The 15,524-nt window shown below is 37.3% G+C and overlaps 1 protein-coding gene across 6 annotated transcripts in view; it reads left to right on the top strand.

The window, feature by feature from the left end:
- The window catches only part of CD96 (CD96 molecule), an 86,885-nt gene that overhangs the window by 6,935 nt on the left and 64,426 nt on the right, over nt 1–15,524 (top strand). The gene's annotated exons all lie outside the window — the stretch shown is intronic.

The raw sequence follows: 15,524 nt of genomic DNA, 5'->3' as shown, positions 1-15,524 counted from the left end.
TTCTTTTGCTCATTTCTTAATCAGATTTTTATTTTTTTGTTATTGAGTTGTGTGAGTTCTTTATATATTTTGGATATTGACTCCTTTTCAGGTATATGATTTGCAAATAATTTTTCCCATTCATTACGTTGCCCTTTCATTTTGTTGATGGTTTCTTTGGCTGTGCAGAAGCTTTTTAGTTTGAGGTAGTACCACTTTATTTTTGCTTTTTGTTGCCTTTGCTTTTGATGTCAAATCCAAAAACTCACTGCCAACACCAACGTCAAGTGGTTTACCCCTAAGGTTTTTATCTAGGAGTTTTGTGGTTTCAGGAATTAGGTTCAAGTTTTTAATCTATTTTGAGTTGATTTTTGTGTATGGTGTAAGATAATGGTCCAGTTTCATTCTTTTGCATATGGCTGTCCAGTTTTAACAACACCACTTATTGAAGAGGCTATCCTTTCCCCATCGTATATTCTTGGCCCCTTTGTTGTAAATTAATTGATCATATATGTATGGGTTTATTTTTGGGCTCTCTAATCTGCTCCATTGATCTGTGGGCCTATTCTTACAGCATAGTTTGTTCTTAAACTTGAATGCTGGTTTTCCTTAAATTCTTGTATTTAGTCTTTATCCAACAAATATTTTTGAGTGCTAGACACCAAGGATGCAGTGGTGCAAAATACAGACATGACTCCGCCTTCAGGAATCATGAAGTCCAATGGGAGGAGACAGATATTAATCAAATAAGCAAACAAATGTGGCAATGAGGTAGATGGAGAGAAATGTTCAGATTGGAAACATGTTTAGGAGATTCATCCTACCGGATTTGGTGGTGGATTGCGTATATGGAGTAAGGAATGAAAATCAGTGTCAAGGATGATGCTCTGGTTTTAAATATGTGGAACAGAAAAAACGGGGGAATTACTCACTGGGTTAGGGAACACTAGAAGATGATCAGATTATGCAGGGATTACTTTGAGTTTGAGTTTGTGCATGTTGAGTTAGGCTTAAAGTTGGGACACACAGGAGATGTCAGGTAAACAGCTGGATATACAATTTCTGACCTAGGAGAAAGGTTTAAGCTGAAGATATAAATTGGTGAGCCATCTGAGTGTAGGTGCTAACTGAGTGTGGGAGTGGAAGAAATATATCTAGGCAGAGAAAATCAAGTGAGAAATGCAATGTGGCCCTTCAACAGAGTCCATGGCAATGAATGGAGAAAGAGGAATCTTCAAGGGATACAAAAGAGTAACTAAAGAGGCAGGAGTAAATCAGGGGAGAGTTGGGTCACAAAAACCTAGAAAGATAATATTTCATAAACAGAGTAGCCCTCAATTCTGATGTTTCTGAGAGGATAAAATGGCTACTGGATTGTACTTAGGAACATGGAAGTTATCAATTACCTTAATGGGAGCTGTTTTTGTGGCATTACAGAGTTGGAAGTCAGAGTGGGGGGAAAGGAGACACGAGCAGGAGTGAAGGAAATGGAGATAGCAAATGCTGACACAACTTCTAAGAAGTTTGTCAGTAGTAATGGGAAAGGCGTGAGTGCTCAAATGAAGGTTTTCCTTGGCGTTGTGGTAGTAGTGATGGTGGTTTTATTTAATGCTTCAAAACCAATGGGCAGGATACAGTTGAAAGAGTCATCAAATACATTACTGAGAAGGTAAAAAGAAATAAATTAAAGTTTAGGAGAGGGGGACAACGAGATTCATTACACTAGTAGTAGGACTATCCTGAAATGGAAAAAAGGGCAGGTTTTTTTACTGTAACAGGAGGGAAGGAAACGAGGATGAGTGCATGTGACGAGGGAGGTTCCATCTTCTACTATTTTCTCTAAAATGTCACACAGTCATCTCCAGGTGAGGAGAAGGCTCCAGAAGAAGAGATTGGAGAAGGTTTGAAGTAGCTTCTATGGGGAGAGGGAAAATGAGTCCAGTAGGTAAATGTATTTGGGTTTTTGGTTAGTGTTGAACATCCGTTTGAGTATGGCATGAAATTGTAGTGGAAACAATTTGCATTGTGACTTTCTCCAGCAGCGCTTGGCTGCTTGGGTCTGGGCAGTAAAAAGTAGATAGTTGGAGTCTACCACAGTTGGATTCTCTTTAGATAGATTTAAAAAAAAAAAAAAAAAAAAAAAGAGCCAAGGGATTTGGAGTATTAGCAAGAATGTTACTGAAATGATGGACTATGGAACTTTAGTTAGATAAAGAGAGAATCAAAGAAAGGAGAAAGCTGATGGATTGAGAGAAGGTAGAGAGATCAACTCATTAAAAGACCCAAGGAGGACACAGAGCAGTTGAGATGGGACTGATTGCACAAAAAAACTGGAAGAAGAGGTGTTTGTAGATTTGAATTAGTGATTTTGTAGACGGAGCAATTATGTGTGGTGATAAGGTCCAAGATGTGATTGTCAGAGTAGGTGGCTGAAATGGAGTGGAGACAGTGGAGATGACAGTGGGAAGAACTGAGAGGCCAGATATTGGATAGGTCATCTGCATGGTCAGTGAAATCACCCAGGATTATGTCAGGGTTTAGGGATAAGAGAATTGCAATCCAGATATCAACATATTCAAATAATAATGGATGATGGTTGAGAGATGAGAACAGGAGTCAACAAACTTTTTCTCTGATGGGCCAGATAGTAAATATTGTTAGACTTTGTGGTCTCAGTCTTAGTCACAACTACTGAACTCTGCCATCGTAGTGTGAAAGTACCTATAAACAATATATAAATCAGCAGACCTGACTGAGTTCCAATAGAACTTTGCTTACCAAATCAGGCAGCAAGCCAGATTCAGCCCACAGACCATAGTTTTACAACCCCTGGATTAGAAGATAACAGCAGTGAATCTAGGAAGAGAGGGAATGTTTAGTTGTTCACAAAGTGTGTTACTTACATATAGCTGGCAGAACTGGAGATGATTTTAGGTGATTTGTGAAAAAACTTAAAAACTTCTAATTGTTGAAAATTTCAAACATATGAAAAATTATACAGAATAGTATCATGAACTCTCATGTACTGAACATACAGCTTCAACAATTATCAACCCATAGGCAATCTCGTCTCATTTAAACCCGTATCAACTGCCCCCTCCCAGATTACTTTGAAGAAAATCCAAGATATCCTATTCATTTTAGAAGAAATCTCTACAAGATAAGGACGTTGTAAAAAATATAGCCATAATGCCACTGCCAGAACTAAAAAACTAGTAAGTCCTTAATAGCATCAAATACTCAATCAGCCTCATTATTTTTATTGTTATGCTTTGTTTAAACTAAGATCCAAATAAACTCAATGTATCGTGATCATTTGATAAGTCTCTTTTAAACTGAAGGCTGTTATAGTTCTCGTTTTTCCTTCGCAGTGTATTTGTTGAGTAAATTTTTTTTGCTTTTTTTTATTGCAGTAACATTGGATTATAACATTATATAGCTTTCAGATGTACATAGTAATATATCTCAAATTCTGTGTAGATTACATCATGCTCACCACTCAAAAACTAATTATAGTGCATCTCCTCACATGTGAGCCTAATCCCCCTTTTGCTGTCCCCCTCCCTTCCCCTGTAGTAACCACCAATCCAATCTCCATTGCTATGTGTTTGTTTGTCTTTATTTTTATCTTCTACTTATGACTGAGATCATATGGTATTTGACTTTCTCCCTCTGACTTATTTCACTCAGCATAATACCCTCAAGGTCCATCCAAGTTGTCACAAATGGCCAGATTTCATCATTTCTTATGGCTGAGTAGTATTCCATTATGTATATATACAACATCTTCTTTATCCATTCATCCCTTGATGGGCACCTAGGTTGCTTCCAAGTCTTGGCTATTGTGAATAATGCTGCAATGAACATAGGACTGCATGTATTTTTATGCATTTCTGTTTTCAAGTTCTTTGGATAAATACCCAGTAGTGGGACAGCTGGATCATATGGTAGATCTATTCTTAATTTTCTGAGGAAACTCCATACTGCTTTCCATAGTGGCTGCACCAGTTTGCACTCCCACCAGCAGTGTACAAGGGTTCCCATCTCTCCACATCCTCTCCAACACTTAGTGTTTCCTGTCTTGTTAATTACAGCCATTCTGACTGGAGTGAGGTGATACCTCATTGTAGTTTTGATTTGCATTTCCCTGATAGCTAATGATGTTGAGCATCTTTTCATATGCCTGTTGGCTGTCTGTGTATCTTCTTTGGAGAAATCTCTGTTCAGATCTTTTGCCCATTTTTTAATTGGGTTGTTGGTTTTTTTGTTGTTGAGATATATGTGTTCTTTGTATATTTTGGATATTAACCCCTTATCTGATATGTGGTTTGCAAATATCTTCTCCCAATTGTTAGGTTGTCTTTTCGTTTTGTTGATGGTTTCCTTTGCTGTGCAGAAGATTTTTAGTTTGATGTAGTCCCATTTGTTTATTTTTTCCTTTGTTTCCCTTGCCCTGTCACACATGGTACCTGAAAATATGCTGCTCAGACTGATGTCAAAGAGTGTACTGCTTATGTTTTCTTCTAGAACTTGCATGGTTTCAGTTTGTGAGTGTCTTCAGGTCTGAAGTGTGTCTTGTATGTAACATGTATATGGGCCTTGTTTTTTTATCCAGTTGCCCAGCCTTTTGATTGGAGTGTTTAGTCCATTGACATTTAAAGTAGCTGTTGATAAATATATATCTATTGCCATTTTGTTACTTTTTTTCTGGTTGTTTTAGTAGTTCTTCTCTGTTCCTTTCTTTTTCTCTTGCTCTCTTCCCTTGTGGTTTCATGGCTTTCTTTAGTAATGTGTTTGATTTCTTTTGTCTTACTTATTCGCTTACTTATTGTAGGTTTCTGATTTGTGATTACCATGAGGAACCTATATCATATTCTATGCATTTAACAGTCTATATCAAGTTGATAGACTCTTTAGCTTAACCTCTTTCTAAAAGCTCTTTTTCACTCCACTCCTCCCACATTTTATGTTTTTAAAATAATATATAATCTCTTGTGTGTGTCTATCCATTACCTTCTTATCATTGAAATAGGTAATTTTAGTACTCCTGTCTTTTAACCTTCATCTTATCTTCACAGGTGGTTGATCTGCTACCTTTACTATATTTTTACCTTTACCAGTGATTTTAATGCCTGGTTTTTTTGAGGGGGTTATTTTTTTTGATAATTTTTTATTGCTATTTGTGGTCATCACTTTCCAACTTAAATAAGTCCCGTCAGCATTTCTTGTAGAACTGGTTTCTTGGTAATAAACTCCTTTAATTTTTGCTTCTCTGGAAAACTCTTTATTTCTCCTTCCAGTCTGAATGACAACCTTGATGGATAGAGTATTCTTGGCTGTAGGTTTTTTCCTTTTAGTACTTTAAATACATCATGCCATTCTCTTCTTGCCTGTAGGGTCTCGGCTGAGAAGTCCACTGATAACCTTATGGGCTTTCCTTTGTATTTCACTTGTTGCCCTTCTCTTGCTGCTTTTTGGATTCTCTCTTTAACTTTAACTTTGGACATTTTAACTATAATGTGTCTTGGTGTGGGCCTCTTTGGGCTTATCTTGTTTGGAGCTATCTGTGCTTCCTGTACTTGAATGTCTGTTTCGTTCCTTAGATTAGGAAAATTTTCATCTATTATTTCTTGAAATAAATTTACTGACCCTTTGTCTCTCTCTTCTCCTTCTGGGACACCTATAATACGAATGTTAGTGCACTTGATATTGTCGCAGAGTTCCCTTAGACTGTTCTCATTCTGTCTAATTCTTTTCTCTTTTTTCTGTTCTGCTTGGGTGATTTCCACTAGTATTTCATCTAGCTTGCAGATCCGTTCTGTATCCTCTACTCTGCTATTGAGTTTCTCTAGTGAATTTTTCATTTCCAGTATTGTATTCTTCATTTATGATTGTTTCTTTTTTATATTTTCCACTTCTTTGTTGATGAGCTCACTGTGTTCATCCAGTCTTCTCCTAATATCTGTGAGCATCCTTATGAGATTTTGTTTGAACTCTTTGTCAGGTAGGTTGCTTATTTCTGTTTCATTTAGTCCTTTTTCTGGGGTTTTGTCCTGTTCCCTTGTATTCCTTTGGCTCCTCATTATGCCTCTTTCTCTGTGCTATTTTCTTTGTAGTAGGTGAGTCAGCTATGCCTCCTGATCTTGGAGAAGTGGCCTTATGTAAGAGATGCCTTTGAGGCCCAGCAGTGTGCTTCCCTCTCGTCATCAGTCCAAAAGATCCAGGAATGACCCCTTTGTGGGCTACTTGTGTCCTTCTGCTGTGGAAGGGTTGCTATTAATGCAGGTACACAGAGAGTCTAGTCTTTCCTTCCCTAGCCAGCTGTTTGTAAATCCAATTTGGGGAGTCTCAGCACCATTGGCTACAAGGTCTAACAGCACATTCCTGTTTCAGTTTTCCTGTTAATTGGGTAGGTACCCAGTATAGCTGGTTGCTAGGCTCAGGGGCTTACAGTTGCTATAGGCCTCAGGCCTACAAGGCTGTTGTCAATTCTCTTAGGAGTACAGCTGTATGGGGCTGGCCCTTGGCGTGGGAGCACTCAGTTGGTTCAGGCTTTGGAAGGTGCGGGTGATCTTCTTTACGGCTATTTGTGAAGCACAGGTTTTCTGCCGCTGATGAGCCTCAGCCCCCCAGCCCCACAGGACCACACACACCCTCAACACAGTCCTGGTCTGTGCACACTTCCCAACCCCCTGGAGCATACCCCAACGCCCCACTGCAGAGGCCCCCACCTCTCCACCAATGCCCCCCACAGTTCATGTGGTCCTCACACAGGCCCTGCCCCACAGAGGCAGACACACTCACCTGCCTGTAGAGGATCAAGGCACCCAGTCAATGCAGGCCGACAAGTAGCCTGAGGGCTTGCTGTTGGGCCCTAGGGCAGGCTGCCTGCCCTGGCTGAACTGGATTAAATCTGCACTCTAGTGGGTGTGGCAGCCTCCTGGGTTAACAGCCAGGAGAAGAACCTCAATGGCGTCTCCTGGGGTCTGCATCAACATGCCTGGACCAGGTCAGAACAATGGTCCCCATCAATGTCTCAGTCTCTGGAGAGGTCCCTCCTCTCACTGAGATGCCCCCAGAGCCCACCAGGTGAGTCTCTTTTCACCAAAGGACTGTCAGCCTTCTCTCTGATGATTTTAAGTTGCTGAGATGGGTGAGTTTGTGCATCGGCCCTTTAAGATCCAGGTCTTTTCAGCTCTTGTCCAATAGCTTTTCTGGGGGTATTCCTTGCTGCAGTTAATAGCCAGCAAAGCTAGATAGTAAGACCCTTGTCTCAGTTGTGCTGAGTCTAAAGGATGCTTAGAGCAGTATCGGCCCCCTCTCCGGAACTCACTCCTCCAGGGAGGGCTGCATACCTTAGTGTGGCTCCCACCTGACTGTCTGAGAAACTCTGCTGCTCCCAAAGGTGACTTTTTTCTCTCCAGCAGGAATTTCTGCCCCTGCTGCCTTAGTCAGGACTGTCCCTTCTTGTGGGGGTTCTTTTTATCCAGTTTTCAATTTTCTATCCAGCGTAATTTTTCCAAAAATTATTGTAACCTGGTTGTGTTCATGGGAGGAGATGAGTTCAGAGTCTGCTTACACTGCCATCTGGATGAGATCTTTTGAGCAAATTTAATATGTGCTGTAGAATTACCCACAGCCTGTATTTTCCTCTCACATCCGCATGGTATGGCCATGTTCCTCTTTCATTTTGTAGTTAGATATAGAGATTTCATTTCATTAAGGTTTTTGTTTTTGCATTTTGTTTTTTTGGCAAGACTACTTCATAGATAATGTTCTATAGTTACATCAGAGCCACATAGTTCTGGTCGTGTGATGTTAACACCTGCTGATGTGTATTGCCTACATCCATTGATTCTTAATGGGTTGCCATATAGTGATGTTCTAATTCTATCATTCCTTCATTTATCATCTGAAGTAGCTCTATAAAAAGAAACATCTCATCAACCAATTGCACATTATTTATTAGATGTGCAGTTTGTATAAGAAAAGCAGAACAGATACTTAATTCTTTCTCTTTATTTACCAGTTGTTTTTTTTTAAAGATTGGCACCTGAGCTAACTGTTGCCAATCTTCTTTTTTTCTTGTTCTTATTCTTCTCCTCAAAGACCCCAAGTACATAGTTATATATTCTAGTTGTAGGTCCCTCCAGTTGTGCCATGTGGGATGCTGCCTCAGCATGGCTTGATGAGCGGTGCCATGTCTGTGCACAGGATCCAAACTGGCAAAACCCTGGGCCACTGAAGTGGAGCACATGAACTTAACAGTTCGGCCATGGGGCCAGCCCCTATTCACCAGTTTTAAAAGTGAGTTGATTCACTAGTATTGTTAGAAGGTGACCAATAGGTATTTTGTGTTAAGTATCATGAATTCATACGAATTTAAACATCTGATGAGTTTCAATACGTTATAGTTGTCATCCTTATTATGCTGAAAATGTCCTGCTATAAGCTATTCACTCTTTGTGATATAAGTTGCAAATATTTTTCCATTTTGTCATCTATCCTTACTTTCTTATGGTATTTCCAATGCAGCATAATTCTTACTTTTATGAAATGAAATCTATTACTCTTTTTCTTTTTTGGTCTTAATTTTGAGTCATAATTAAGAAAAAATTTTCCTGTTTTCTGATTATGTAGGAATTCTCTCATGTTATTTCTAACACTTGCATGTTTTTTTATTAGCATTCAAATTTGTGATGTTAGGTTGTTAGTGTGAAAAAGAGTGCCTAAATTTATATTTTTATATATCCCTACTAATTTTATCTATATTTTCTACTTTTTTTTCCTTTCTGTGTTTCAGTTTAGAAATTTTCCATTGACCTATTTTCCAACTAACGAATGCTATCTTTTGTGATATCCAGTAAGTTTTCAACCCATCAAATTAGTTCTTAATTTCTGATACTATATTTTTAAGTTATTGTTTTTGATAGGTTTTTTAATTCTGTGATGAAATTATCCATGTTTTCATTTACTTCGTTCATCTTTTTCTCTATGTCCTTGAATATATTAAGAAGAGTTATTTTAATCTCCTTGTTGGATAACTCCAGTGTCAAGATCATTTATGTGCCTGTTTCTATGTTCATTTTTTCTCTTTTTTTTTTTTTTTTTGCTTCAGCACATCTCCTCCTTTTATTATTATTGTCAAATATAGTTCATATATATTATTTATATGTGTAATATGTATAATATATATAATAAACTGCACATATATGTGATATTATATATCCATAACAAACCCAATAATACAGCACTACAATTAATCCTTTAAAGAGTTTCATGTTCTAAAGAAATTAAAAGAAGAGAAAAAATATATATAGTCTTTCATATTTACCCATATATTTACCATCTCCTGTGCTCTCCATTTCATCACATGGATTGAAGTTACTCTTTGGTGTCATTTCCTTTCAGCCTGAAGGACTTACCTTTTTTTTCCTTTTTTTCTGGTTTATTAAAGAATAATTTATATATAATAAAATCTATCCATTTGAAATTAACAGTTCAATGAGTTTTGACAAGCGTATAATTGTGTAAATACCATCACAATCAAGATATAAAACATTTCCATCACTCCCAAAAGCACTCTATATCCTATTGCAGTCAATTCTCTCCCTCTCCCCACAGCCTCAAGCAGCCATTGATTTTCTGTCACTATAGTTTTGCCTTTTTTTTCAGAATTTCATGGAAACATAATCATACAGTGTGTGATTCTTGAGTGTGGTGTTTTTTTCACTTAGCATGATGTTTTTGAAATTTATGCATGTATCAGTAACTCCTTCCTCTTTATTGCTGTTTAGAATCCATTGTATGAATATAACACAATTTATCTGAGGGACTTATTTTAGAATTTCATACAGGACAAATCTACTTGCAATGAATTCCCTCATTTTTTTTTCATTTTTATTCTTGAAGCACAATTTAGCTGAATATGGAATTCATATTCCATATTCTGTTTTTTCTCTCAGTGTTTTGAACTTGTCTTCTGACCTCCATTGTTTCTGGTGAGAAGTGAACCATTAATCATGTTATTGGCCACCTGCGTGTGATGAGTTTTGTTGTTGTTTCTCCTTGCTGATTCCAACTGCTCCTTTCATAATTTTCTCTTTGTTTTTGGCTTTCAGCAGTTTGATTATGATGTGCCTAGGTTGATGTCTCTTTGTGTTTATCTTCTGTGAGTTTTAACATTCTTGAATGTATAGACTAATTTGGGGGGAAATTTTTAAAAATCAAATATGTGAAGTTTTTGGCCATTATTTCTTCAAATATTTGTTCTGTCTCCCTCTCTTTCGCCTCTCCCTCTATGACTCCCACTACATATGTGTTAGGACACTTGTTATTGTCCTATATAGCTCTGAAGCTCTGTTCATTTTCTCTCAAACCTCTTTCTCCCTGTTCTTGAGGTTAGATAATTTATATTGATCAATATTCAAATACGCTGATTCTTTATTCCACCATAGCAAATTTGTTGTTGAGAATCTCTAGTGAATTTTTCATTTGTGTTATTAACTTTTCAACTCTAGAACGATAATGTGGTTCATTTTATCATTTTCTGTTTCTTAACTAAGATTCCCTATTTATTGAGTCATTGTCATCATATTTTGCTTTAATACTTTGAACATACTTATAATACCTGCTTCAAAGTCTGTTAAATCCAATATATGGGTCTACTCAGAGTCAGGTTCAATTAGCTACTTTTTTCCTAAGTATGGACGACACTTTCTTGTTTCTTTCATGTCTCATAATATTTTGTCAAAAACTGGACATTTAAAAAAATATAATGTGACAACTCTAGATTCTGTGGGAGTTTTTTTTTTTAATTTTAGTAACCCATGCTTAAGTTTCAAAATCTATCTCCTTTGTAGTGTGTGGCCATTGATATCTCTGCTCAGCTTTTTATTCTAATTCTTATGTTTTTAGTTTGGGTTCCAAGGAGTTGCCCCTGCATTGGCAAAGCCACTTTGTTGGTCCACGATAAGTTTGGCAAAGGTTGTGTTCAAATGCCTCAAGCCATTAGGCTTCCATCCTCTACACATAGGTGTGTGTGTGTGTGTGTGTGTTTTAGGGAGTGCATTCAAAGTTGCCGTCAGTTATACAGTCTACCCTTGGCTTTTACTTTTCACTAGGTTCTCTCAGATCTCCCCAACTCATGTGTGTAATTTCCCAGTCAGCCCAGGATATCTAGAGAAATATTCTCCACTTTTTGTGACTCTCTAATTTCCAAGATCTTTGTGTTAAATGTCTATATGGTCTGCCACTCATCCTGAATGGGACCACAAAGCCAAGCTAACCAGGCTTCAGTTTTGCTCTGTTTCCTTCAAGTTTCTCCCTGTCGGCAGAAAGTGAAGGATTTCTGCCTTCAGACCTAGTGTAAGTCTGCCTCTTCTGGAAGAAAAGCTGCTGGTTTTTGCAGCCAGCTCCTAGATGGTAAGACTCCATTTGTGACCAACCAAGCTGGGGAAAGGGATGGAAGGATCCCTAGGCAAGAAGGCTAAAGACTCCTACTGTTCTTACTAAAACTCTAGTGGTTTTTCTAGAAGAAATGCTTCTCTATTAAATGTTTGCCTTTGGTCAATTTCCAGGGCCCTGAAATGATTGTTTTTAACAAAATTTTTCAGCTTTATATCTTTGTGTGTATGTGTTCATGTGTGTGAGGAAGATTGGCCCTGAGCTAACATCTGTTAATCTTGCTCTTCCTGCTTGAGGAAGATTGTTGCTAAGCTAACATCCATGCCAATCTTCCTCTATTTTATGTGGGATGCTGCCACAGTGTGGCTTGATGAATGGTGCTAGGTCCATGCCCGGGATCTGAACCTGCAAACTCTGGGCCGCTGAAGCAGACCACACAAACTTAAACACTACATCACTGGGCCAGCCTCTATATGTGTTTTTTCCCACTGACTTCTTAATGCCCCCATAGCAAGAAGTCCCTCAATCACCCTCCCCATTTTTGATACTTACATTGTATCTTTATCCAAAAATATATATTCATTATACTCTATTCCCTATAACAACTAATTATTCTTAGTGATAAAGGTAAATATATATTCAACACTCACCACCAGCCTTTATGGAATTGCCTTTCCAGTCTGAAGTGTATTCTATTGGAGAACCCTCAGGAATCGCTCATGGGAGCAACATTCTCTGAGTTCTCACACTACTCAACAGGTTTTATGTAGTCTTTAGATTAAAAGGTTAATTTCACTGAATATAAAATCCTTAGCTCACATTTTCTTTCCTTGAGTATGTTAAATATGTTACTACATTATTTTCTAGCATGAAGAATTGCTGTCAAAAATCTAATAAGCATCTGATTTTCTTTCCCCATCACTGACTTTGTTCATTACTTTTATAAGAATTTGCTTAATGTTGTCCATTCTGAGTCTCTTTTCCTACTACAGTATTATCTTTTAATACGTATTTTCTAGTCACTTTTTATTTTAAGAAATTTTACTTGAATTGTAGTCTCTAGTGTTTTTTCTGTCTATTGCTATATTTCCTTCAGTGTCTTCTATTTATATGCATTTTTTATCTTCTGTGCCTATCACTTTCTTTGACTCTATTTTTTAATTTAAAATTTATTATTTATTAACTTATTTTAAAACTTCCCTCATTCTATTTTTCTTCTTTTAATGCAATAGCTTTTGTATTTATATGTTTTTGTTCCAGTTTGCTTTTCATTTCTGAAGTGATTTTCAAAAATTATTATTTCCAGCCCTTTCCTGAATTCTGTCACCTATCTTTTGTAAGTTTTCTTCTCTCCAATTGACTCATTTACCAGCCTTTCTAAAATTTTACACAGCTGCTACATTTTCTTTATTTCTTTTAGATCATTTTGAACTATGAGAATATAGTTTTTATTTATTTTGAAGTCATGTCTTTCTAATATGCCATCCTTGTTATAGGGATGTTATTTTGTTCTCTGTTCTCTTTTTTTCCTATTGTATCTTTATATGTGATTCTACCCCATTCCTTTTCTTTTGCTCATGTTTAAGTTAAATGCACTTTTATTTTTGTCAGGAAAGAGTGGGTCAGGCTGGCTTTTCTAGAGTCTTCAGTGTCTCTAGAGTGCCTCGTCTGTTACGTTCAAGATAAAGAACACACCATTGTACTTTCTGAGATGTACTTCCTTTCCTCCTATCCCTCAGTTTTATCTAAATTGCTTCTTTGCTTTCTCCTATTGAACCTGTCATGCTTAGTTTGGATTCTACTCCCCACAGTTTCTTCTCAGTATGAGATACGTCTAAAAAGTTCCCTCTGCTCCAGCAATGACAAGCTTTTTCTTGTTTCCCTTAAAGGCACTAGTAATCTGGCACCTGCAGACTCCTTTCTCTGCTTCTGCTGCTATTCTCAGATTAGTCTGCTTATCTTTCCAATGATTACCTGTTGTTTTGGAAGAGAAGTTCTCCAGGTCTACCAGCCATCAGAAGCCCAGGCGACTTCTCTGTTTCTTTCTGCACGGTTGCTGATACCACAGTGGTATAAGGGTCCCCCCCCCCCCACCACCACCACCAATTAATGAGGATATATTGTTACTCAGTGATCCTGTAATAGTGCCTATCTACTGTTAGTAGTAGTTTTGCTACTCTAGTTACTCTGTCAGTTTTTATAGAGAGTTTCAGGGATATTAAAAAAGTTATGCCACTTATATTGCCAACTTCTCAGAATCTGGACAAACTTTATAAAAACTTAACACTTGTGTATTTGGGTACCATACCTTAAAATTTAACTAACATATCAAGTGTATTTGATGGACCTCACAAATATTAGCGCCTAGATCAGTCTCTGTTTAAAATAAATTTATGTAAGTAAAACAATTACAACAATTTCAAGAATAAAATTAAATAATAGTACTGGTGGTATGCAAATACGGCAAAAAATTCTGATGGTGGTCTACAGAGAAGGTCATTTGGAAGCACTGACACAGTGAAATGTCTGTAACCAGAAAGGACTGGGATTTTTTTTTAATTATGGGGTTGGAGTAATACTTGGAAGCAGCAACGAGAACAAGGAAGGCACTGATCCCTCCTCCTGATCTTGAGGAATTAAGGGTGCAAGAAAATAAACAAGCACTGTTTGAGAATGCTGCAGGGAAGATGAGCCCTAGTAGAAAGGCCTGGTTTCAATTAAGGAAGGGGGGAGGAAAGAGTTATCAGGAAAAAGGACAGCTGGTGTTGATAGGAGATCGAGAGATAGCAAAGTTCTAAAGGCTAGATATTCTCAAACTGAGAAATAGTCCACTTTAAAAAATATATATACTGTTGATAATAATGAGAATGTTTATACCCCATGATCCACTAATCATACTTGTGGGAATTTATCTTGAGTAGCTGAACAGTCAGAAGAAAGCCATTAGTGTAAGGAGGATCCTTGCTATAGAGATTATAATAGTTTATACACAAATAAAGTGAAAACCCAAACTGAAAGAGCACAGTGATTCAATACTTGGAAATGATGATTTCCAAGGACACAAAGGAAGGACACAAAGCCTTTAAAAATTTCAACCACAAATAGTTTAAGAATCACTCAAAATATTAAGTAAAAACATAGCTAGCATTTGTTGGTTAATAGGATTGCAAAGTATGAGAAAACACACACAGATGAACAAAATTTGTATCACTCTAGAAAAAAGAAAATAAGATTTTCAGGATATTAGGATTATAGGGCTGTTTTCATTTATGAATTATTCTTTGATGCCATTATAGTTTAGTCACAAATGGATATGTATACGTATATAACTTCCCCCCCAAAAGACTATAAAACAGATATTTATCTCATATCACCTTGAAAATGAAAATAATTCATTAATGATGCTCCCTCAGAGTTTTCTTATACGTTTTTCTGTATCATTCTTTCTTTGGAGGAATGTTTATAAGCCTATAAAGAAAATTAGATAGGAAGACAGTAAAAAGATCAGCGGTTGTCTGGAGTTCGGTGGGAGGAAGGGATGAATAGGTGAAGCACAGAGGATTTTCAGGGCAATCAAAGTATTCTGTATGACACTATAATGGTGGACACTTGTCGTTACACATTTGTCAAAACTCATAGACTATACAACACCAGGAGTGAACCCTAATTCAAACCCTAATGTAAACTGTCATTGGTGATAATGATGTGTCAACGTAGGTTCATCATCAATTGTAACAAATGTACAACTGTGCTTTGGGATCCTGATAGTGGGTGAGGTTGTACACGCATGGGGGCAGGAGGTATATGGGAATTCTCTTTGCACTCAATTTTACTGTGAACCTAAACTTTTCTTTAAAAAAAAAAAACGCTGTCTATTAAAAATTTTACAAAAGACAATTAGATGCTAGGTTATAAAGTTGTATATTCCATATGATCAAAGAAACATGATTTGAAGACTAAAGCATCGATTTTGAGTTAAAGAGCAACATGACAAATTGTGAGCTGGATTCTGTTAGGGTGGTTTCCCTGTAATTTTTCAGTGATAAGCAACTGTCTGTGCTTCTCCGCGACTCCATTTTGCCATTTATACAATGAGGACTCCAGCGGGGGTTCGTAGGTGTACCTGAGGAGAGATGAAT

The sequence above is a fragment of the Equus caballus genome, chromosome 19 (genome assembly GCF_041296265.1).
Source record: "Equus caballus isolate H_3958 breed thoroughbred chromosome 19, TB-T2T, whole genome shotgun sequence".
Lineage (NCBI taxonomy): Eukaryota > Metazoa > Chordata > Mammalia > Perissodactyla > Equidae > Equus > Equus caballus.
This window is presented reverse-complemented; position numbering and strand designations above follow the sequence as displayed.